The sequence below is a fragment of the Phasianus colchicus genome, chromosome 9 (genome assembly GCF_987193195.1).
Source record: "Phasianus colchicus chromosome 9, bPhaCol1.hap1.1, whole genome shotgun sequence".
Taxonomy (NCBI): Eukaryota; Metazoa; Chordata; class Aves; order Galliformes; family Phasianidae; genus Phasianus; species Phasianus colchicus.
This window is the reverse complement of record NC_143444.1, coordinates 20845314-20870638: the sequence shown is the minus strand read 5'-3', so window position 1 is coordinate 20870638 and position 25325 is coordinate 20845314. Positions and strand designations below refer to the sequence as shown.

General features: G+C 34.1%; 1 long non-coding RNA gene across 1 annotated transcript; it reads right to left on the bottom strand.

Annotated features, from left to right (window-relative positions):
* Nucleotides 1-371: 371 nt before the first annotated feature.
* On the bottom strand, nt 372-24051 carry LOC149916865 (uncharacterized). The gene is made up of 3 exons (XR_016468963.1): nt 23782-24051; nt 14212-14304; nt 372-628 (listed from the first exon to the last, which is right to left on the bottom strand). It is a non-coding gene; the product is annotated as an uncharacterized LOC149916865 (long non-coding RNA).
* Nucleotides 24052-25325: the final 1274 nt, after the last annotated feature.

Here is a 25325-nt window from a genome sequence, read left to right as displayed (position 1 = left end):
GTGAATTTACTTAGAGCATGAGCTATTTTTAACTTGTAGCCGTAATACAAATAGTTTGAGATTAAGGTCATTATTTTTATCACTTCTATATTAATGCTAACCATCACAGTTCTATGCTTTAACAAGGTTTGAATAAATTTGACAATAATTTTTAAAATTAATTATCAGCTGTTAAAAAAAAAGTGTTGGTACCCACAATCTTTACCTATAATGGTGTAAATACTCTGAATATCTAAACAGGATTGTAAACTCAGCACATTTTACAGACAGCAATTTTTTTTTCCAGTGGTAAATAAAATAAGTCTAAGTATAAAATAGTCAAATTTGTTTAAAAACAAAGAAACAAACAAACAAAAAAAATACAATGCCTGAAACCTTGTACACTCGGATTTAGCCTGAAGTAAATTTTTACTGCTAAGTTATAAGCAACCCAAAAAAGGAAGTTACATAATAAAAGTACTGACACCATCTTAACTACATCCTAGATTGCAAACAGCAATGTTATCTCTAATGAATCAGACCCGTTGTGTGTTTCACAGAGGTGGTTTCATTGTTAGAAGTACTTTACCACTGATGGTCCACATTTGCATTACATAAACTTTCATGATGAAACACCACACCAGTTCATCTGCAAAACATGGAACAGAGATCACCTCTGTTTAATTAGTTCTGTGTTTGCCTAAAGGCTTTAGAAACTACAAAATTTGCAAGCTTGTTTTTACAAATCAGTTGTGAAGTAAAATCTCTTTTTTTTCTGTTCCTCCATCAAGGTAATATGCTTTGTTCACATTTAATTTTTTTTTTTTCCCCTCCCCTAAAGAGCTGTTGCTGATAGTCAGCTGCTTTTTCTGCTCTATAGTTCACCGAGAGCACCATATTATCTGCATTATTCATTACTGGAGCTGCAGTATACTTTAGTTAGATTGTAAACACAAAACAGTTTCTAGGCATAACGCAATGTCTTCTACAAAAAATCATGAATTATGTAATGCACAGATCTCTCCACAATAACCTCACCATTTTCTCTGGAATGTCGGTTGGCTATTTTTATTAAATATTGCTCATCTGCCATATGGACTCCAGTATTCAAGTTAATTATGAAACTGAAATATGGCAATACCTTATGAACCTGTAAAATCGTTTTCAAATTAAAACTATTTTAGAACAGTACATATACAAAGTAATTTCATATAATTATGCACATCAAGAACTAGGGATCTTTTTAATAGCCAAAACATTATACAGATACTTCCATTTCTAGTCGCTCAAAGTGCTCTATGTAGAATTGAACATGCCTCAATGAACAAATTCTATCAGTTTGAGGAAACCAGAACAAGTGCAGTAACTGCAAAACAAACAAACAGAGCTTTTTATTCCTGATTGCTAGTTCTTGTATTCCTGGATTATTTTTAATGTTTCATATTTATGGTCTATACAGCTAAAATGAATAGCATGCCAAAAAATGTTTTGAACTTTACTTTTAGATTTCTGTGTTCTATGACCAAAATTGCTGAAGTCAAGAAAGAAATCAGTTCTTTTCATATGAGCAGAATGATTTGCCTCTGAAAGGAAAATATTTCTACAGCCAGACAGGTGTAAGAAATGATGAATTAGAGAATTCCTCTGTGATGGCATCTAGCACACTTTATGCTGAAGCAGAAGAGCATGAAATGTAGAGTACTGAGGACCATCATAAGCAAAAACTGGTAAATAGCTAGTGCTTGTTGATTTGTTATTCTTTCTCTGAATAGTATATATGCTTCTCCATATTTTAATAGCACGCCCCACTATAAAAAAAAAAACAGACAAACACAGAGTTGCATTCAGAAATTTTCTCTACAGGGCACTGTTTCTATTGTGTGTAAAACGCAGTTATCATCTGCATTTCATGTAGGTTGCTAATTCAAAGTGACAGGAGAAGTCTTATTTTGCAATAGACTGGTTACAAACAGTGATGTGCTAATTAAGCACAAAATTGTCCTTATGCTTTCCTATGCCAACATAAAAACTTGCATACACAACAGATCCTCACCGTCCTGAAAAAAATCCTGGATTGTAAGAGAATACACAATGATAAATAAAACTATATTCTCACAATGTCTGATAGTTTGTTAGAAACTGAGCTGCACTCTCTACGAAGTTTTCTTCACATAATTGCCTATTCAAGATAAGACAACGAGAGCATAAAATGTAATAACTGAGAGGATCACAGAGAAAAAAGGTTGGTATTTCTGGTGCCTAGCAGTGACACAAGTACTTTTCTTTGTAATTCTCACAATGCTACTGACTGAATTATCTGTAAACAGCATAACTTCCTTTTCCTCTCTTGGGAATCCAAGGAAGAATATAATTTTAAAGTATCTTGTAAGAAACAGTCTTGGGAGTGAAGGAACGTAGGAGATCCAGATTAAGTGATAAATGTATGAAATAAGTAGTGCTGATATAATGCATTTGGTAATCTATAAGATGTGGTTTTGTCACTTTAATCAAGAGGTACAGTATGAATACATTTAAATGTTGCTGTTAGACTGCAAACATTACGACACATTTCTAGTGAGATGCTTATCACTGTTATTAAAACATTTGACCCATGAAGTAGGAAAAAAATATACAAAAAGCTTCTACAAATGATCCTGATAGAATTTTTAAATGAAGACACCATGTGTTCCTGTTTGCTCTGGAAACTGGGTATAAATAGTTAATATACACTTTAATAATACCACACATTAACAAAGAAGCATATCTAATAGAAAGATTAACTATCCTCTAAGTAGTCACTATAATAAAAAGGATGAGCAATATGACAGATAAGCAGCTGTACTTGTTTTCATGTAACAAAAGGCAAGTGCGGTACATACAGAAAGGAGATCCTTTGAACAGTGTAGGAAGTCATTTAGCACTAGTCTTACTCCTTCAGAAACACTTTTTCTATTGTCAGCATCTTCAGCTAAGGAAGAATGTTAAAGACTGCAAACAGCACAGAGAAAACACGTGTAAATTTTGTTTTAGCATAGTAAGCAGAAGTAATAGCTTAATGTCTTTACTGAAGATGAGAAAAAAAAGCACCCTCATCAAATAGATAGACATTAAACTGCACACAGCTGACAATACACTGAAGGTAAGGCTGCTTTGGAGAGAATCCCTGACTGAGGAAGTGGGATGGCAGTTCATGCAAAGACCTACTCCAGAAACAGAATGATCATATATTGCTACAGTCTGGAGTTCTATTGGATAGAAAGCAGCTTTGGATGTTTGGAGGAAAGGAGGTGCAGATCCCTATAGTCAATGAGATGGATATTAATGTATTATGTGCCTTTGTGGCAAAGTCTAACCACATACTGTGATGTATTAGCAAAAGCATTGCCAGTAGGTAAAGAGAAGTTGACATTCCCCTTACTCAACACATTTGAGACTGCACCAGGAGTATTATGTCTACTTTTGTGTTCCAGTCACTAGTCCTTGTATCTCAGAATTATCACAGTGTATAAATAATTATACAAGAAACCAAACGTCAATAGTTGAAGATAAGTGATGCGAGGAATGCATAGTAAGATCCAGCTTCTGGAAGCTGGAGATAGAAATTCAGTCTAGACACAACAAGTACATTTTAAATAGCATAGATAAGTAGAAACAAGAATTAGAGCTGCATTGGAGAACCCAGCTAATGGAAATATTTAAATCAGGACTAGATTTTTTTCCCCTAAAAATAGCCTCCTCAAATGAGGATCAATTCAAGGAAATCCTATAGTTTGCTTTAAACAAGAGCTCAGATTGTTCAAGGATCTGGTCTCTGGTCTTATAAAAAAATGAATCCATGAACCTTAAGTCCTTCTTTAACATCATAATGTGTACAATATACATGTTCCAACTGAGCTCACACTTCTTCAATGATCACTACGGACAGTCTCAGGACAAAGACAAAGGCAGAGAAAGTTTTTGAGCATGTCTGAATTGGAGCTGTCTCCTCTATTTTTAATATAAAGGAAAATAATCTATCAAGTATGTAGAACTGAGGTCAGAGACTTTCTAGAAGCTAACAGTGTAGATATTATCCCTAACTCTGAGCCACTAGCATATTCAGCTATAATTATCAGCAAGGTTATTATGCATTCAAAATGACAAGTCTGTATTTCTACCAACCAATATTTAAGCTGTAGGGGTATCCTAAATTAGCTTTTCTTTCCCCTTAAGACCATGAGAAGTAGAAAATACTTTGGCTGATGAATGAAACATCCAGCTCAGAAAAATGTAACAGAAGCAGTGAGCATATTTCTGTTGGAGAACAGAATGACAGAACTATTATGAAAATCTAAATATAATTCTGGATCATATTCTGTTGATCTCTTGAGCATCTGCTATTTGGACTGAAGGCCCAGAATATTTTAGATGCTCAGCAGGCTTTCACCATCCTTTGAAATAAGTTTATGATTTTTTTTCCCAGAAAATATAGTCAATTTACAGATTAATATGGCAGAATACTTACTGATGTACCATGTGTCAATGTACTATAATCTTTCTATAATATGGAGCATGAATTCATCATATATATGTTTCACTACCTGACATGCTTTAGTACAGTTATTTAATACAATGGATTTCATATTTATCTCTAGCAGATTGCACTTGTAGTGATAATGTCTATGCAACCTGAATAATTTGACAAGGAATTGATCAGGAAGTAGTTGACCTCTTTCATCTCTTGTAAAGCCTGTAAGAAGACATAATGAAAAAGGAATAAGACTCAACTTAGAGAACAATAAAATATATCTCAGATTACAAGTTAATGGTTAAAAATTTAATTTGTCTGTTTCTTGTCTAAAGCCAATGAACAAAATATTAATCTGTTAGGATTAGAAATTCTTTATACAAGAGAGAAGAAAACGCATACAGCAAATGTAATGCAGTGCCAAATAAATAAAACTGGAAGTCCACCAAGCTGGAAATCCCTTTGTTAATCTTCGCCATTCCAAAGGAGCTTGCATTATCATGTCTTTATGTTTTGAGCTAATACTAGAGCAAAGCAACCGTGGAAGAATACAGAGTCCCCTGTGGCTGCAATTGAAGCTCTAAAAGCCTGTTTTTCATTTTTAAACTGTTCCTCTGGGCATAGGTAATGTTCAAAGAAACATTTTAAAGAGAAAATGAAACTTTAAAAGCTTCAAAATGCAGTTGTAGGAAATCCAAGATGCTGTCTGTGACATCTCTTGACTTACTGATAGCCTTATGGGAAACAGCAACATTCAGAGCTCCTCTTGCTGCATCATAACACTTTAGAAAAGATTGGTCATGTTTTCCTTGAGGATCATCACAAATTTGCAAAATCAAAATACTTACTATTAAAAAAAAGATTGAAAGAAGTTTGTTTCAAGGGAAAGATTATACCTTTATAAAGAAAAAATAATAATAATTCTGGTTACACTGAACATGTAAAGCAAGGGAAAAAAGAAAGAACTGTGTGTTCTGACTGCATTCTGTATCCTGTGAAGACAGGATGCAAGCTGGTGCCTCCTTGCTTCCTCTTATCTACTGACTTAAATTTGCAAGGCCTAGAAGACAAGAATAAAGGAGTTCCTGCTGAGATCCAAAAGCCAGAAACTGCCACTCCAAAAAAGCTGACCTGATCAGTTTGGACTATAATTAAGAGTTTGTACTGTCGTTGAAAGAGTCATACACTGAACAACACAACCTCCCAGGACCCATCACTGCTGAAGCTCATCACCTGACACTAGGAGCAATGCTGGAACCATGGTGGTGACTATATCTCTTGCTTTCTATAAAGACTCCTTGCTTTTACTTCCTATCTTTTTCCTATCACCTGTCTTCCCTTCCCCATTTCCCCTAAGCAAGTAGGATTTCTATTAAACTGGTCTGGCAAACATTTGACCTGTTGTGTCTTAATCTCACTGTCAGGTATACATGATATATCAAGGAATCTCCTCTCCCTCCAATAATTGGAGCAAGACACCTGGTCTAGTGAGAGGTGTCTCTGCCTATAGCAGGGGGAACTAGATAATCTTAAAGATCCCTCCCAATCAAAACCATTCTATGATTCTATGACATATTAATGATAGGACCATAGATGCCTCATTTCTGTCACCAGCAAAAATAGGAAAAAAAAAAAAAGTAGTTTTAAGGCAAATTCTGTTGAAAAATTCTCTAAAATTTCTTATGAAATGATCTTTGAAGACTTTTTCTTCCTAAATATAATGTAATCTGTACACTAATACCTCTGTGTTTGTAGGCATGTAACTGAAAGTTAATCATATACATTTGAAATGAAAAGTTACCAAACTGAAAGACTAGACACAAATAAGTAGAAAGCTGGGAGTCAGAAGCAGTTTCTGCAAGGACACACCATTATAGGATAAGAATTTCAAACTGCGATAGAGGGGAAAAATCCTCTGAAATACATTTATCAGCAAATGACCCTGATCAGCTGTGTTCCATCTGAGGAAGATCATTACTGTAGATGTCAGGGTAGTACAGGAGGCAGGTTAAAAATGGTTTTTAGATTATTGACACTTACTTTTTATTTAATTTTATTTACAGCTAGGGACAAGAGAACATAGGCCCAGAATTATGGAACTCTTATAACATCTGTAGTTTTTATTTTTGAAAACCTTTGCAAAATTTGTAAAGTTTCAATTTCTTACATTAATTCTCTCTGGATGAATGTCTTTCAAATGCAGTGCTCTAATTCTTTCCAATTTCTAATTCTTTCTAATTCATAAATATTTAAAAGTATTTTCATTTATGATTTGTTTTCTGCTTATACTCCTATCAAAAACCAAGCCTTTCCTGAATAAAGCACATGTTTAAGGGCTTTGCTGAATAGGGAGAAAATTGAATAAGTGTAATCATTTAAGTTCTCTGTGTAGTCTGGATTTAAAGGTTATATACAGTACATAGCTACCTGTCTAGAGGACAGACTCTATTGGAAATAGGATAAGGCTGGATGGGACTTTGAGCAACCTGATCTAGAGGGAGGTGTCCCTGCCTATAGCATAGGGGTTGGAACAAGACAATCTTAAGGGTCTCTTTCAACCCAAACCATTCCATGATTCTATAAATACACTTGTAAACTTACAAGTCACTTGCAACTATTTTCTTTTCCTTCATTAACCTGAGATTTTCACACAACGTCCATTGATGATTGATGCTTAAGGATGTGCATACAATTATAATGCACCTTGGTATTTCTGAAGGAACGTTATTCTCTAAACAATTAGAAAAGACAGAAAAAATTAACAAAGCTTCAGTTTCTTCAAAGCAGTTCTTTTTTATGGAGAGAAAGCAGAATTTATTTACCCATAGACTGGGCTCTAAGAAACCATCATTTATGATGGTTATTGGTTCAATAAGGAATCAAAAAGGGAAGCTGTAAGTACTTATTTCTGGTGGAATTTCTCTGCCAGCTGCAGCATGTCCCAAACTTGTTTTTTCATTAATGAAAATTCAGTAGAAAAAAAATTTCCAGGTGCAAAAACATTTCATTTCTGAAGAACCGATGTAAGAATATACACATTTTTGATCATTTCTGAAGATTGTTAAGAGCTAATGATGCAAGATCACTCACAACCAGAGGTAGTTATACAATACTGTTAATCATATTAACACACTTGTATCACTACCCTCCTTTTGAACTGTCTAGTTGCGACTTCTTTTACAATACATAATGGTGTTTTATAACTTGCATATTCTTTTTCCTAAAGAAGTTTTTTTGTTACTACTTTCAATTAGTTATACATACAGAAAGAAACTATCAAGTCTTTCAAAATATGATCACATAGACAAGAAGATGTAGAGTATATCTGGATATAGACCATATTTCAGCTCTGATTTTTCAGATTAGTGTTCCTATGCAAAGCAGGTAGTTTCTTTACCTTACTATGTCATTTTCTTGATGAGTGTAGATTCTCCATTCAAAGCACACATGTAACCACAAAAACTTTTGCAAGTACTGAAAAAAAAATCCACCAACAAACGTCCTTAAATATTAGACAACTCACTACTGCTTCTGTGCTCATTCCCTTGGAAGGCAGTTCCAGAAATACATTACTTTAATAGCTTAGAACTGTCTCATTTCCAGCTAAATATGTTCACAGCCATCACCATTTTGTCACCTTGTGACTGCGTTGTCCTTTAGCATACAGTATCACTGCTCAATATTTACTCCTGCAAAGTGTTTTTTTTAGACAGCAATCATATATGCTCACAGACTTCAATAGTTTTACTCAGCTAAACAATTCAGACTCTGAATTTCTTCTTGCAAAAAAGGCTTCTAGTCCCTTAATCATCCTAGCAGCCCATGGGAAGAAAATCTGTTTGTTCTTCTATGGACAGGAAGACATTATAGTAGTGTAGAGCAGGCCCATACACAGTGAACCACTGTTTGATAAAGCATATCTACAAGTTCTTAAATATTTAAGGAAATGCAGTATAACTGGTAAACTTAGAAACTACCTTTTGTCACTGAATGTTATTGTAACTACAGGATGAGAGCAACATCACTATTTTTTTTTCCTTAAAAAAAAAAACAAACAATATTCTCTTGGTAAATGTTGGTAAGTACTGATCTGACATGTTAACTATGATTTGTCTTTTAAGACTAACTGCTTCAGCAGTATATTAAGCTATGCAGCTGAGACCAGAATGTTTTTATTCAGAAAGAGGAAGGGAATAATTTTGATCCATTTCAAGCATTACTTGACATGTTTCTGAATCAAGAAGAGGCAGCTGAGTTCTAAATTTCTCAGTTCATACTTCCTATCAAATGAGAACTACTTATGTTTTCTTGAATTTTTTTTTTTTTTTTCCCCATATCCAACCAATGGTTTAAATTATCTGGTAGGACACAGAAATCAATATTTTTCATGATGATAATGTATCAAACATCTTCTGCGAATATTATCTTTCTGCTCTTTTTTGTTTGTTTGTTTGTTTGGGGAAGTTTTTGCCTTAAGCAGATTTCTTTTATTAATTTCATCGACTTTCTTTTTCTTTTAAATCTCTTTAATTGCAGAATCTCTTTTGGAGAGCACTACTTCTTTATTTGCTTGGTAAGCTAGTTAGTAAGCATGGTACTGCGTCAATAAGAGCCAAAAATACTTTCCTGGCATACTATCTCCGCAGTGCATAGAAACTTCCAAGATGTTGAAGGCCAGATCTTCAGTAAGCATAAATTGTCATAACTCCACTGATATAAATATTACAGTGATAATACCTGGGGCTTTTTTTTTTTTTTTTTCTATATACATCACGGCATGTATTTAGTGCTACTGCCTTTGTAGTAACTTATCTTCTCACTGCTCCTAAGGTTGCAGAAAGTTTGTAAGTATTCACAGAATCAAGACCACTACATACCTATGTTGCACTTTGCTTTGCGTCATTTCTCATTCTTATTACTTATCCTTTAGTTCTACTTGGCTGGTAGGTGAGGTGTATTGTGGATCCTCAAGTTGCTCATTACCAAATATTATGGGCAGGTCAAGATGAAGAGAAGAACAAAGGGGTTCTTTGGGGTCTGACAAAGCCATTAAGGAATCTTTTGTGAGTTGTCCTTCTGTTGCTGAATGTATTGCTTTCACAGCTATTGCTCTTGTGAATCAAGCAGATACCCATGACCAGATGATATGGGATTCCAGCATTTAACAGCTTTCACTAAACAGCTTGGAGAACTTCTTTGTTATTCAAACCATGAGGTGAAAGACTATCAGCAAACCACCTGCCCACCAACCATGGACACCTTCAAGGGACAATGGACTGGTGTCAAAGGCTGCACTAAATGACCCCTGTGCATTCAGGACAATGCTTTCACAAATTAATCAATACATACCAAAACCAAGCTCTCCTAAAGCTGCATGCCATTTCAAGGCTTCCTGAATGATATTCCATTTTGGACACTCAAATTGGATTCCTGATATTAAAAACAGATTTTCAGCTCACCAGAATGAATTGCTTTGAACAAAAGAACTCGAAATAAAAAAAATGAAAACAGCTTCCTCATTACTTTTTCATAAAAATTCAAAAGATAAAGTATTTTGATAGATTCTGCAGGAGGAATGGTAACGGAAAGGCTAATTATTTTCAGTAAATAGTGTTCTTCATTTTGGTTTTGCCTGGCTTTTAAGGGCAACAAATCATTCTCATATTAATGAATATGAACAGAATGAAGTTATTAGAGTAGGATTCGATCAGTAATAATAAACTATAACACAGTTGGAAGTGTTTTAAAAGTGATCCATTTGCTCTTTCACATATAGTGAGCACTAAATCAGTACACGTGACAATTCATATCTAGAATTAGTAGAAATAATTGTCTTATTCTGAAAATAAGTAATTTTACTTATAAGAACTCAGGTTAGTACAACTAGTCATAAGAATGGTTATTCTTACACATGTAGGAAGATTCATCTGTGATGGCTGAAATAGGCATCATTGTTTCTTGGTTCAGGAAAAAAAACACTGTAAAACTATGTCTACATCTATTATTTTTTCATTGAAAAAGTCAGTGATGAGAATTCAAGTGTTACTGTAGCGTGATATGTTTATTTGCATTGTATTTACTACTACCAAGCAGACACAATCACAAAATCACCTATTTTTTCAGAAATCTAAACCCAAACACCAGTGTCTACTTTCTTAGTGCTGTTCTTCATTAAGAATTGGTAGCAGATTGATTAAAGCAAACAAATTCATAAATCATACAATTTGCTGTGGATTCTCTCAAAATTATTGGATTATGAGTATCTTCAAAAACTATATATTTCTTACAAAGATAAAGAATTTATAGTACCATCTATAACAGTGACATCTGAACTGAAATATACATATAGTAATTGTAATAATAGCTTCAGATTAATTCAATACCTGGACGTTGGTGACCAACAAAGACAATGGAAGCAATTCCTTCACTTCTATCAGAAAAAGTTGCCACTTACCTTTATCTTTACCTCATAAAGGTATCTTAAGTTTTTACAAAAGGTGCCATGACTAATTGCACTATTTAATTGTCAAATACGTTTCAATATTTAAAAGGCCTAAAAGAAAATATGTACTACAAAAAAATAGTGTAAAAATAAAAAACAAAAGGACAACGTTTGATTTCATTAACTGAACTTAACTAAGGCTCTTTAAACCCATTCTTTTCACTGTAATAAAAAACAACTTGAGCCTCTTTTGAAACTAGTACAGAAGGATCTGAAGAATGAGAAAACATTGATTGACTGTCACTGCATGCAATAATTTGAAATGAGCACAATCTTTTCATGTAAAAATGGAACAGTGTTCCATATATGTATGAACGAGGTTCCTCCCTACTGCCTAGGGCAGGCAGCAGAGTGGAGATGGACTGTAACTAAGACCTAGCAAGCATGACAGAATCATTTTTTTTTTCCCCCACACACCTCTTAAGCTAATCTGTAACATCAAATGCACAGCACTCCAGTTTCTCTAGGTTTACCTAATCTGCTGTTGCTTCTGCAGCTATGGGGCTCATCCCCAGCTTTTTAGAGCTGCACTCTTTGGTTAGGTGATTCCCAGGTACCAAGCTGGGCCCCATGGGACTCGGCCACCAGCCAACTCCCTCATGGTGCCCATGGTCTAGTGTGCCATGACCAGCACAGCTGAGAGATGCTGTTTTGCAGATGCTGCATTTTGTTAACAGTACAGATTTTAGGTTTAAGAGCCCTGGCCACATTTGTGCTTTCTCTCATATTACTATTACAGAAAAATAATCTGAAGATCAACGTCAGACATGGGCAAGACCTCCCATGTGGACTGTATGGCTGTGCCTTTGACTTCAGCATCTGCAGCAGCTGGTATCCCAGCCTTTACGCAGACTTGAAACATGGAGAGAGGGCTGCAGATTTTTCTTCTTCTATCTGTGGTTCGGTAGCTCTGTATCTTCAGGTTTCACACTCGCTAGCTTGAAAAAACAGAGAAGACATGAAGCCTTGCATTTTTAAAAGTGATGACAGTTATTTTTTCCATGTTTCTGAAATCTCTTCTGAGTAGGTCATTTCTTTAAAATCCCAGATGTAAACTTCATCTTCACTTGTGAGTCAAAAAAAAAAAAAAAAAAAAAAGGCTGAGGAACAGGCAGGGCTGTTCTATTTACCTATTCAATCACTAAAGTTACCACACATGACAATCTATTAGGTCTATGGAAGTACATACAATATAAAGATATGGAGACTTTCACAGCAGCTAACTGTGGTGCTGTAGAAACAATGCAGCTTGCTTTCTTAGTGTTTAAAGTGTTGCTTGCACTGAATCAAATATATATAAGTATTTAAGCAAAAATGAAGCAGAAGTTTGAAAACTGCTTGAATAAATAAATCATTTAACATAGTACTTCATTTTAGTATGTACATAATTGAAACTACGAATGTAATTTTTCAAGATTATATTTTGAACTTGAAAAATGAAATATTTTAGTTAAGAACTGTAAAAAAATTGTTAATTCACTATCAAATTCTTGTCATAGTGGAAAGAGTTTGAAATTAACTTGGAGTCGTAAAATCTTTTTATAACCCAAAAAGTTCAAGTTGCTTAGTTCGGTCAATTTTTGCTTTTATCATAGAGACTTGACTGGCATAGCCTTTGGCTTTTGTTTTCATCCAATTAAGTTTCACAAGTTTTGTTTTTTTTTTTTGTATATTTTTGCATTCTGAAGTTCCAGAATAGGCATTTTCTAAATAACATATTGCCTTACTTATGGGTTACTTAATTTCTTGAAGATTGTATTTCATCCTCTTTCCAGTTTCACACTTATTTTCTAGACATGTACTTTTTGCTACTGGTTAGCTGTATTGAGAACTGTGTTAATGTAGCTGATTTATTATAATGTAAGTATTAAAAATGTTACATTCTTATTGGCAAATAAAGAAGCATACAACAGGTTGATTATAAAGAAACATAATACAAAAATATTTTGCTAAAATAAGAGGCTACTAGTTTCAGCAGCATCTGACTGTGTTGCTTAGGTCTAAATCAGTAGACATACAAGAGAAGATTTACTGAAAGAAAAAAGCATGATATGACAGGGAAAATGTTTGCTCTGCTAAACTCTGTAAAGCTCATTATATTACAGAGAAATTATTTTTCACCAGTCTCAATCAGTGCTATTCTCTTTAAGGGCCTCCAGTCTTAACCCTGGCAAAAATTTCTTTGCAATTAATCTATTTAAAGGGAACCACTGAGAGTTTTCTTTGTCATAAGACTTCAGCAACAGACCTTAAGGCAGCTCTTTGAAAGTCAAAGGATAATAATTTCACTTTCCAGTAGCATATTTCAATTATAGTATAATTAAACCAAACATTGAATCCATATCTTAGAATTGATACGATGATTACCTTGGAAAGCTCAATCAGAAGATTATCAGACATTTCAAATTACAGACCAAAAGCTAAGGCAGAATTCTAGACTCAAATCTGGTACTACAAGTAAAGCTGATGTTATGCTGTTAGAACCTTGTAGTGGAGGGACTGCTGAAGGGATCTCAGCACTACTTCTGTGAAGCACAGAGTGGTTATCAAAGTTCCAGTGATTTCTCAAAACAACATGTGAGAAATAGATGGATGTAGAATCTATGAGCTACCATACTTCATCTTCCTGCAGAAAAGTCTGCTAATAGACATGATGAAAGAGGAAACACTCTCAGAGATCCACCAGTGCAAGTTTTCTTCAACAGGGTCGTCAAAGTTTATGTGATCAGAGCTGATGCATAATTGTATATTGCCTTGATGAGTGTACACCTAAGTTTTAATAACTGAAATATAGTTCAATAATGAGCAGTCAAAATGGCATTAAGTTATACTTAGTTAAGACGACTTCCTTAATAATACAGCTGCAGTCTAATTTTTCTCACAGTTGTTAAAATAACGTTGATGGCCTATCTGAATAATCTGAATAATACAAAGATACCATTCTTAGAATTATTCAGAAATCCAGAACAAACAAAAAACACCAGAACCCTTGAGACAAAGACTTGGATTGATTTTTTAAAAATTCAGTTAATTTCTGAAAAAACGTTCTTCCTAATGTACTTCCTAAAGGGAAGTACAACACCAAATGTATGTATTTTTAAATCTAACTCAATTAACACGTAAGCATAATTAAATATTTCTGTAAATGGAGGATATGTTCAATGGACCTAGAATCAACCAACTTGTAATAGAGATTAGAAATAAATAATGTACTGTCACTCACACTGTCAAAGCAATTTCAGGTTTTGTAATTGTCCACTGTTCGCTTACTTCAGTTTTTAAATCACATTCAGTAGAGGATTATGGTCCTGCATCTCTGTAATTTATAATAAAAATAAATAATTACTTTTGTAGGTAAAATTGCACTATTTGAAAAAGATAAAATAAACAGATGCGTCTAAAACAGCCTTAGAAAATAACTGAAAAATGGCTAAATGTATCGTAAATAGCAATAATAATAATAAAAATACAGCCATAAACTGTCTAAAGTATTTTGTGTACTTTTGTGTGTCTACCTATACTGTTCAACTAGCTACAAATAAACCTGAGAACAAAAAAAGACAAAACCTTTTGGATAATCCCTTAAGCCCCCAAACAATAAACAGGAAGAAGTTCTGACATGTAATTTATCAAGCTGTATGCTTCTATTGTTTTACTAAGTTTTTGTTCATAACAAAAATAAATGAATAATATGAGTACAATTTTGGGAAAAGTTGCTTATAGAAAAAAAGATTTAGCATCCTTTCTTTAAGTATGAAAATCAACAGCATTTGCATTACATCAATAGAAAAAAAAGTCCTAAATGCACTCAGATGAACATACAAAAAAAAAAATCTTTATTTTCTTTGAATGTTCATGAAGTACTGGAATAAGAAATTTTTTTTTTGTTTGACCTAACATTTTCTTTGGCAAAGGTTTTATAAGCATTAATATCTACTCATTTATATGCATCTAAGAAAATGCCTGTAACAATCCAAAATGTGAATGCTGTATTGACTACATTCTAAACACCCTGAAATACCACAGAATTATAAAGAACTAGGCTGTTCACATTTTTCAGGTATTTCTTTCCTACAGTACGTATAAGTGTTCACCTTGCTCATACCTTGATGCTATTTGTGCCTTGTTAAAAAGGAAAAGAAGAAACATAGGAATAGTTTTCCTATCTCATTGTTATATACTACCGTAGATATAGAGAGCATGTATATAGAATGAAGCACAGTAGAGCACAACTTGTGCATACTTGTTCACAAAATCTTTCAAGTATCATTTTCTATACCCAATAATCACACCTCACATGAAAATTTATGTATTTTACAGATTTCCCAGCGTCTTTCATTAAGATAATAAAAGCGTGGCTTTTGTGCATTCAGACCCTGTATGAATGCAATATTTGCATGTCTGCTTCAGATTTAGAGAGATTTCTCCTACTACTGAAAAATTACACAAGTTAATTTCCCTGTAAGAAAAATATGAATGTTGGTTTTCTCTCAGAGAAACGAGCTTCAGTAAATTCTGGCTTATTCTGAAGAAAACTATATAACTTCCCCCCCCCCCCCCCCCCCGCCTTTTGCACATGCTCTAACTTATATACAGCTTCTTGAGTCAAAATAGAAAGGGAAAGGTATTGCCTAGTAATAGCAAAAGGAAATGTTTTCTTTTACATTCTTAAGTGTAAGTGGCATATTGTAAAAGATTCTGTCACAGAATTTTTGGACTGATTATCATTATGTGACATGCCACCCGTTCAAGCTAATTGTCAAAGTACAAAGTGTTTTGGTCTTGTGATGATTTTGCTCTAGTAGGGCTAAAAGTCACTTTCTTAGATTTTCTCTTTATGAAAAGTAAGTTTGCACTGATTGTGATTTTTTTTTTAAGGCTGTTTTTATGTATTTTTTTCAATTATTACTATTATTTTCCTTCACATCTGAAGTTGGTTGTTCAAGGTTGTGGTCACACATTTTTACAAACACAGCCAAAGGACTCACCATATGCAATGATGTGTCTTCTGAGAATTGTGCATTTAGAGTTTCAAATAGTTTGTGTCACATCAAGCTAAGGCCTATGACAGCTGCCATTCAAGAATACACTTTCTGACAAAGAGAGATGTATAATCTCAGTGATCAGCCTTTATTATTTGTATTTAATTATCCTCCAACGGGAAATAACTGTAGTTTTCCTCATGCCTTTTGTTTTGTTACTGCAAGATCTGAAACTTGTATCACACGTATATTTCTAGCATCCCTTTTTTCCTGTCTTCTTTTCTCCTCAGTTTTCACAGCCCTAAGGTAAACTGCACTCTTCCATAATTGACTTAGTTACAATTTCCTACTAAAATAATTAGTTGACACGTGGCAAACTTTTGTAATAAAATGTATATAATTATATATAAATAATGTTCTTGTAAAATCAATAACATTGATTTTCAGGTCATCAAATTCCAAGATAGAAATTTCTTTTGAGTTGGAATTTTTCATCTAAAAGTGAAACTGACTTTTCTGTTTTTGGTCAAATACTGAAGTTTGAATAGCTATATTTTCTGTCATTTAAATTTTGAGGGAATTAGGAAAATGAAACAAATCTACATATTTTAATTTTTTTTTTTTTTTTTTTTTTTTAAGATGCATAAAGTGGAGGAGAAACAGAATTGAGAAGGAACACATTTTATGGATGCACTGCCAGAAAATAGCTCCCTATTCACTGATGTTGGCTTCAGATCACTGACGTATCCAACCAATGTCTTTGTTATGTTTTTCGACCCGAAGTTCTCAGGGTCTGGTTTAAGACAACAAATTAGGACACTGAAATATAACCTGCTCTTTTCCAGTTGGAGCTGCAGCTGCTGACACATTCTTGGCACTATTGCTGCTCTCTTGTTGAAGAATTGTTCCCAAGAGGAAATGACATTTAATTGTAGGCTGAGTTACCTGAGCTTGGTTTGATACATTCGCTCTCCCTGCTAGCTGAACACATTCTTTTATAACTTTTTGAAGGATTTAGTGACAACAGGTGTTTGTTCATTAGCATGAAAACTGCAGTTCTGTCTTTGCAAAAAAATCAAAGCATTATTTGACATTCATTAATATCAGTCTGCTCTATCTCCTAGCTGAACAAGTTCACGCACCTGTAAGAATTCCTCTTGGGGACATTATTTTTTCACATTAGAACTATCACTGATCATTGGTGCATATGCCATTAAAGAGCATACCTAAAATAAAGTTACACGACCCTCACAGCAAATAAACACTCATCTTCTATATCTAGTAGAAGTTGTCAGGCATCTACTGCAAAGTCACAGATACTGTCAGATCACTAAGGAACTTGGCTAAAGAAATGCAATTAAAAACACAAGAATGTCATTACGTCTCTGATGTGTTTTTAAATAAGCTGATTGAAATAGAAAAAAAATGATAAAAAAATAATATAATAAAAAAGTAGGAAACCTTTCAAAATGATATCTAGTTTGCAACATAGCTCTTAATCATTTTGTGTATTAGGCACAGAATGTTTCTTTTCCAGTCTACTTAGACTTCTTCTGTCAGTACCTAGAGTCACCTATGCCTGTATAGTCGGAAGAAGCATCATTCAGAGTAAGTAGATTTCTCACAGAGGCAAACACCAGTATAATTCTCCAGCCACCTTCTTGACTGGGACTGGGACAGAAAATTAAGCCAAAGCTGCATTCTACCCTGAAATTGCTGCCATAACGTCTGTTTAGCACAATTAGTAGCCAGAGTAATTCGTAAAAGTGTGCAGACTTTTTGAAAGCCTAGAGTTTGGCCCAGAGTGCTTCTGAAGTAGGACAGGAAGTATGAAAGTGCTACACAGTTAACTGTGAAGCCTACTGCCAAGTTGAGTTGTGTGCATCTCAGTAGTTGATAACTGGACCCACTACAAACATTATATACTCAACATGGAGATACAACAATATTCTGCAGATGGTTATAGTGTGAAGGAAATCAATCCTATTAAAAATAATTCTTAAATACTATATTCTTTATCCGTGAAGGTTGGAATTTGTCTGTGCTATAACTTATCAGAAATTAATCTGAATTGAGACATGAACCTCATGGCACATATGCTACGATATGCCTTTGAATGTTTATGTATGGCAGCAGCAGTAATGCACCTTTATTAAGAGTTCATAGGAAGCATTTTAAGAATTTTTTTTTTTTTTTTTTGGACAGCATGTCACTTTATGTACTAATATGCTAGGAATCTTTCTCCTCTAAAAGCAATGGTAACACCATCTTTCATCCAACTACTATAACTTTCCCTAATTGTATAGCACTGAATAAACAACCTTTTCTTTCACTGCTGTCTGAAGTATAGACTTTCTCTTTGATCCACAGTCTGTAAATTTAATATTCATGTTTTAACTAGAGCAGCTTCCAAACCCTACACCGTAATGTTTTTAGAGCAATGACTCTCCAATGAAGACATACACTTCAGCAGTCCATTCATATTTGTGTGGCAGAACGTAACGCCTGAATGGGAACTCCTCTCAAAAGCTAAGTAAAAGCAAAGTTCTTAATGTATTCCAGCCTCGGCAGACGATGGACACTATCCAGCTCTGTGTTAGCAGAAAAACTCATGTCAATACTTTCCTAACTTGGAATCTTGACTAGTAACAGTATTTATTCTTAATTGGAAAGAAAATAAGTTGACTGGTTTATGAAAGAAGTAACTGAAGAATAATACTACAAGATTTTTCCTCTAACAAGATACTAAATAAAATCACCATTTCTACATTTTAATATACAAATTAGTAGGAGCTGATTCACCAGTGAAGAATTTCAAATCTTAATACCAGCATCCCGTACTGGCACCAGCCCGGGCTTTTAATGCAGTAGTACAAATGCTTGTTTTCGAATGTAATCTTATTATAGGAGTATTAGAAAGGAAATTTTTATGAGTTACAGGATATATGGTGCTTTCTCTAATTAGTTATATACTATTTTCCTAGGTTGCTCTTATTATTTTATATGCATGTATGACTAATACACAATTAGAATAAGAATTGAAATTAATCACTGTTAGGATGCGTATACATGAGTATGTAAGTATATATATGTTATACAGTTTTCAATATATATAAACATATAAGTAATATACAGCATTCAGCAGACTTTACTCCAATCTGCAATATGTCTCCAGTAGCAATCACTTTGACAGATTACAGGGTCAGTACAAATCAAAGATATGGAGGTTAAGAAGAGGAAATAGGACAGAGCAGTTGTTCAAAGACCATCTTAAAGTGATGGAATGAGTTCATGTGGTAGTACAGAGCAATAGTAACGTGCCATTATGCTCTCCTATTATAGGTATTAAAGCACAGTAACCACTGTAAAGTAGAATAATACCATCTTGCTTTTTTACTTAAAGGATTTATGCAACAGGTATAAATAAAAATACAGTTGAAAATGATTTGTTTTGTGCTTGCAATAAAAGATAATAAATACTTTATTTATCCAGCATCATCCTCAAAGCATCTCAAACTCTTGGCAACATAAAATATTTTAAGCATCCCTGTTTCATAAGAAGTATAAATCTGTTTATTTTGCAGATGAAGAAACAAAGGTATGGCTGAAGGCCATTATCTTCAAGTCAGTTCACTTAAACACTTAGTGTAGTAATAAAACAGCTGCTTCATTCCACTAGCTTTCAAAAACATATTGACCATCAGCTTTTCTGAAAAAAAAAATTGTGGGGCATAGGTGAAAAGAAAGGAAATTTGTTTTTTATACAATTTTAAATAGGAGTATATATTTAAATATATGAATAAAGCCTTCTAATTGCTTGTGAAATTGGGCTGTTTTGTGATGGACCGTTGACAGAGATTGACAAGGGATTGATTATTGATTCAAATAACAGAAGCTTATAATATATCAGGTAATGCCCCAGATATGTAATATGGCACTCACTTTCTTGGACATCAAGCTGATTGCCTGAGACTAGCAGGACAGTTTCCCTGTTGTGTCCTCGTACTTTTATATGCAATTATTTTTGACTTCTCTTGAAAGAGAAGACCACCTTTTATTTAATAAGAGGATACTTGCTTTAAAGCATTATTTCAATCTTAAAATGCTATATTGAGTAGTTGTGTTCCTTCAATACACTATTCCACAGTGTCTATGCATCTAAAGAACGTATTTCCTGAATTTTTTCTTGGAATACAGACATTTTCTGGAGAGAAATTTGGAATTTTCTAATTTTTGGAGATGAACCTACTTTTTAGTTATTTCAGTTTCAAAATATAATAATGTGTGTATGTGCTATTCAGACCTTATATATGGCTAGCAAGAAGATAAATTCATTTAAGAATAATCAATGCTCTCAAGACTGTATTGAACAATTTGCTTCTCAAACAACATTTTACCTAGATTTGAAAATATTCTAACATATGCTATACAAAAGGAGTCAAGCAGAGTTGGAAAAGTATAGATATTTTAGGGCATTATTATAATTTCAACAACATTTTTATCTCTTTAATGTTGACAACATCATGAATCAAGTAATGAAGGAAGAGCATCAATCTTATTCAAAATTCAAGCCTTAAATAGAACACATATCAAGATGTTAATTCACCTCTCAAAATTCATAGTGAAATAACAAATGCATCAGCTAAAGAATTGATGAACATTGAGATTAAAACAATTTTTATGTATCAGTAAAGGATTGATTATTTTCTCAATGGTACACAACCATGTTCATGACTTGGGGGTCTATTTTGAAAGAAAATACGCAAAAGAAGGCAGAATGGTTTATGTTTCCTTCCTTCTTCCTGAGCCTCCTCTCATTTTGATTCATTTCCCTACCACAACCTATTTCTCAATCACTACATAACATAGAGTTCATTATAGGTTCATAACCCAGTTCATGATGCACTATATAGCATAAATGTGGTATTTCCTATCCTTTTACAAGAAAATTCACCCAGTCTGTCACTGTTTAATGTTTCTCTGCTGTAATATCTTTATTTCTTGCGCTAATGAATGCAACTGCGACCATTCATCAACAACCAGAAGGCAGTTATTTTATTTACTCAACCATTTACTTATTCTTTTTCTTGACCTTTTACTTTTCTCTTTGCTTCTTTTTTTTTTTTTTTTTTTTTCCCCATTCACCCGCATATGAACTAGGTCACTTTCCCAGCTCTTACTGTCTGCATCCTATCTATTCTCATATAGTAACTTACTCCATGATTGTCAGCATGTATTTCCAGATCATACTGCTCAGTAATGGAATAGCATCATGTCTTTCTGAATTATTGACATACTAGTGCCACCTTATTTACAAATAAGCTTTCCTTTTTCCATGTAACTATTTGTTTACAGATAAAATTAATTTGAAACATACTAATTCATAAATATCCCTTACAGTAATTTTTAATTCGGTTTCTTAATGAAAACTTTTTGGTAAGGTCGTTTTCTGGAGCCAAGTAGTACTGATGCTTACAAGATGGCCTTACTAGGTTCTATTTCTTTACCATAGAGGAGTAAAGAAAAAAGAAAAAAGAAAAAAGAAAAAAGAAAAAAGAAAAAAGAAAAAAGAAAAAAGAAAAAAGAAAAAAGAAAAAAGAAAAAAAGAAAAAAAGAAAAAAAGAAAAAAAGAAAAAAAGAAAAAAAGAAAAAAAGAAAAAAAGAAAAAAGAAAAAAGAAAAAAGAAAAAAGAAAAAACTTCACAATTCAACCTGGAATTCATATTTCTTCTAGGCACACAGATTTTTTTATTTTGATATTGACACAATGAAGAGCAAAATCTCATTTAATCTCCCCTAGAAGTCACTTATTATAGCTCGGACGATGCGGGGTCTCATCAAGCTGGATTTGGGCCCACTTAGGTATCATATTGATGAACTATGAGGGCTGCTCCGAAAGCAATGCCTCCTATTTTATTATGTTGGTCTACAACACCAGAAGCAGATGTCAGTGGTAGAGATTGAACTTTCCTACCAATGTACCATTACATGTGTTGCCATGTGACAGATGGCAGCAGAGGAGCAGTCTGACAAAATAGCGTGTGACACAGAAGAGCATATGAAGCAAAGATGTGTCATTGAATTCATCCATGCGGTAAAAATGGCAGTAACTGACATTTATCAATGTTTGCTGAACAGTTAAGGAAATCAAACCATGGATGTCAGCATAGCGAGGCAGTGGGTGGTGTGTTTTAGCAGTGGCAACATCATGAAAGACAAGCCATGTTCTGGATGGCCACACACAGCTGTGTCACCATGAAATGAAAGGTGTCTTGATCAGCTCATCCATGTGAATTGACTAATGGTGGCGACTATGGTGAAAAATAGTGTTACGTAGCTGAGAACTGGCTCTATCAAATAGTGTTCTTGTGCTCTTTGTATCTTAATTTTTTTTTTTTCCACCCCCAAGGCAATAAACAGAATGCATTACTTTTGGAGTGATTTTGCTACTGTTTTCTAATTCTTGTCCCCATCCTCATGACATATACACATCCGATTTGATAAAATAATGTTCTTCACAACAGCAATTTGAGAAAACAAAAAAAAAATTAAGACATTCTCTAAAATACCAAGGAGAATTTCATAATAGGAGCAGAGTCAAATTAGCAAACTTAGCAGAGACATTTACACAGAAACACAAAGTTGTTAACTGAAGCTACAAATATATGCCTCAAGTACAAGCTTCCATGACATAAATGACACATACCAGGACAAATGTGAGAAACATTTCATGTAGTATGCAAGCGTGAGCATAAAATGATTATAGCTTACAGGAAAACTTATGATCCACTGATTTTGCTTGAATAATTTAACTTATGTTAAACACTTCAAATCAGGGAGAATAGTAACAATAACTTAAAAAACAATATGTTTTATTAAAAGCCATATCTAAAGAACACAATAACATATCAGTAAAACACATGTATCAAAACATCAATCTTCACTCCAACATTTTCTTTTTCTCCCTAAATGTTGTCAAAATGTGGCCACAAGTAAACAACAAGGATAGAAAAAGAATAAAAACAAACAAGAAAGCCAGGTGATGAGGCTATAATTTTCTGAGGTTGTACATAAATTGATTGAGAAGGATACTTCTGAGAGTTCAGGTCTGGATTTTATTGTTAAGATATTCCACTAATTTAAATACACAGCACAACTACTTCTATACTGGGTAGAAAAACCAACAATCTGGGTCATAAAGAAGTGAACTAGGAATCCCTCTTGCACGCCATCCAATGGAAGAACTAGTTAGGCACTTATCACTTCAACATATATACAGATCAAGAGTATAATTTTGCCCATATAATCATTTTTCTGTTAATATTCTTCAAGTTCTCCAATCCAAATTAACTGGAATCAATGCTTTCAAGCAAAAATATAAGGAGACATTATTTTAATAAAATATTCACATTTCAACCATTTAGCAATGATTCTTTATTAAATATCAACAATCTGTATAGTGCTCCAAATATATAACACTGTTATATGATCATCTGCTCAAGAATTCTGAGAAAACAGTGACTCAGAATTTGCTGAATTATTACTAATTAGAATTACTACTAGTGTATAGCACTTGGATGTCACTTTGTTGTGGCTTAACCCAGCAGGCAACTAAACACCACACAACTGCTTGTTCACTTCACCCTCCCTCTCCCTTAGAAAAAAAAAAAAAAAAGAAAATCTGAAACATGACAAAATTTATGGGCAAATGTAAAAGGGTAAAAGCTACTTACTAAGAAGAAAAAATAGAAAAACATGATTAGAACTATATACATATATATACACACGTATTTCTGCAATATGATTACTCACCATCAGCCAACTGATGTCCAGCTAGTAAAACAACTGCTTATTACTGCTCTGCTAGCAATCTGAGGTCTCTCTACCTGCCAACTAACAACTGATCCCCAAACAGTAATACCCTCAGCCAACTCCCTATGGCTTTATGGCCTTCCTCACACCTGGTATGGAATAACTCCCTGCCTAATTCAGGCCACCTGTCCTGGCTCTGCCCCACCCCTGCTGCTGTGTTATAAAGGCAGCGGCTCATCCTCTAACCCTAGGCATGTTCTCATCATTCACTACTGGCTAAAGTGTTGGATATGGTTTTACATGCTATACTTTTAATACATTCTGTACCATGTTGATGCATGAGCAGCAGGAACCTAAAAAGAATAGTCAGATGAATATAAAAAAAACTAAATAGACTATAAATAATTTAATGAGAATGTTTTATACTAATATGCCTTTCACTTTTTTTTTTTTTTTTTTACTTGTATTCGGCCTTTTATCAACACATAAATTTATTTAATTCTTGAACAATAAATTTATAAAACTTATGTTTATGTGCATATTTCAATGCAGGCTGAGATTATCAGAAGTAACAGCTAATCTTCTTTATGTAGCGGGGTGCTGAGTAGGCTTAAAAGTCCTTTGCTTCTAGAATGCAATGTAATTATAAGACATGATTACAACTGATTATAATCAATCAGCATAGTCTTAAGTGTAATTTATATTGCTGCAGCTGTGGTTAGATTAAATCATCATATAAAATACAATTTCTCCCAGATATGTAAAATTATTTGAACAAACCCAAATACAGTAAATTCATAATGCCATAAATATAGTGTAAAGGATGCCAATTACATAATAATTTGGGGCTTTGTGTACCACAAAATGACTTTCCCCACACAGAGGATATTTCTGATTCAATACACAGAACTGTCCTTTTGTTATAGTGACAGGACAATCATTCTGGCCCTCTGAACTGTTCCTTACACCATCTGTCAAGCATAATGTGTCACTAGCAGCACCAGAACTACCATAGGTAGAAAGAGCTCTTTGAAACAATAACAGAAGCTAGCTATAGGGGTTTACTGAACAACATGTTTTAGTAGGATAAGACCCATGCTGGCTGTCAAAAACTGCGGAGTTCTTGTTGCAAATCTGCTAAATGGCTTTGTTCATTTTCTACCCTCCATCTGGAAGTCCATGCTGCAGCTGGGAAGCATAACTGCAGAGATGCATCAGCTTTGCTGCAGTTTGACTGGAGCCTCAGCAGCTATCCAGGCAGACACGGCTGAGGGCATGCTGCAGCGGGCTGCCTGGTCCATGGGCCAACAAGAACAGAGCATGAGTCACTGTGGCTGTGTTGCTCTCTGTACCCAAACATCTTTTGAGTATCTGCTTTTCAGTTCTATTTCTGATCTTGGTGAAGCGTTGACCTCACTTTTCAGTTTTCAAAGTAGCAATAACAATGCTTACTGCCTTCTTGAGGGACATGTGCTAAGGGTTAATAGAACAGTTTCTCCCTTCTTTCATTTTTCCACATAGTTTTGGGTGAAAAAAATCTCTCC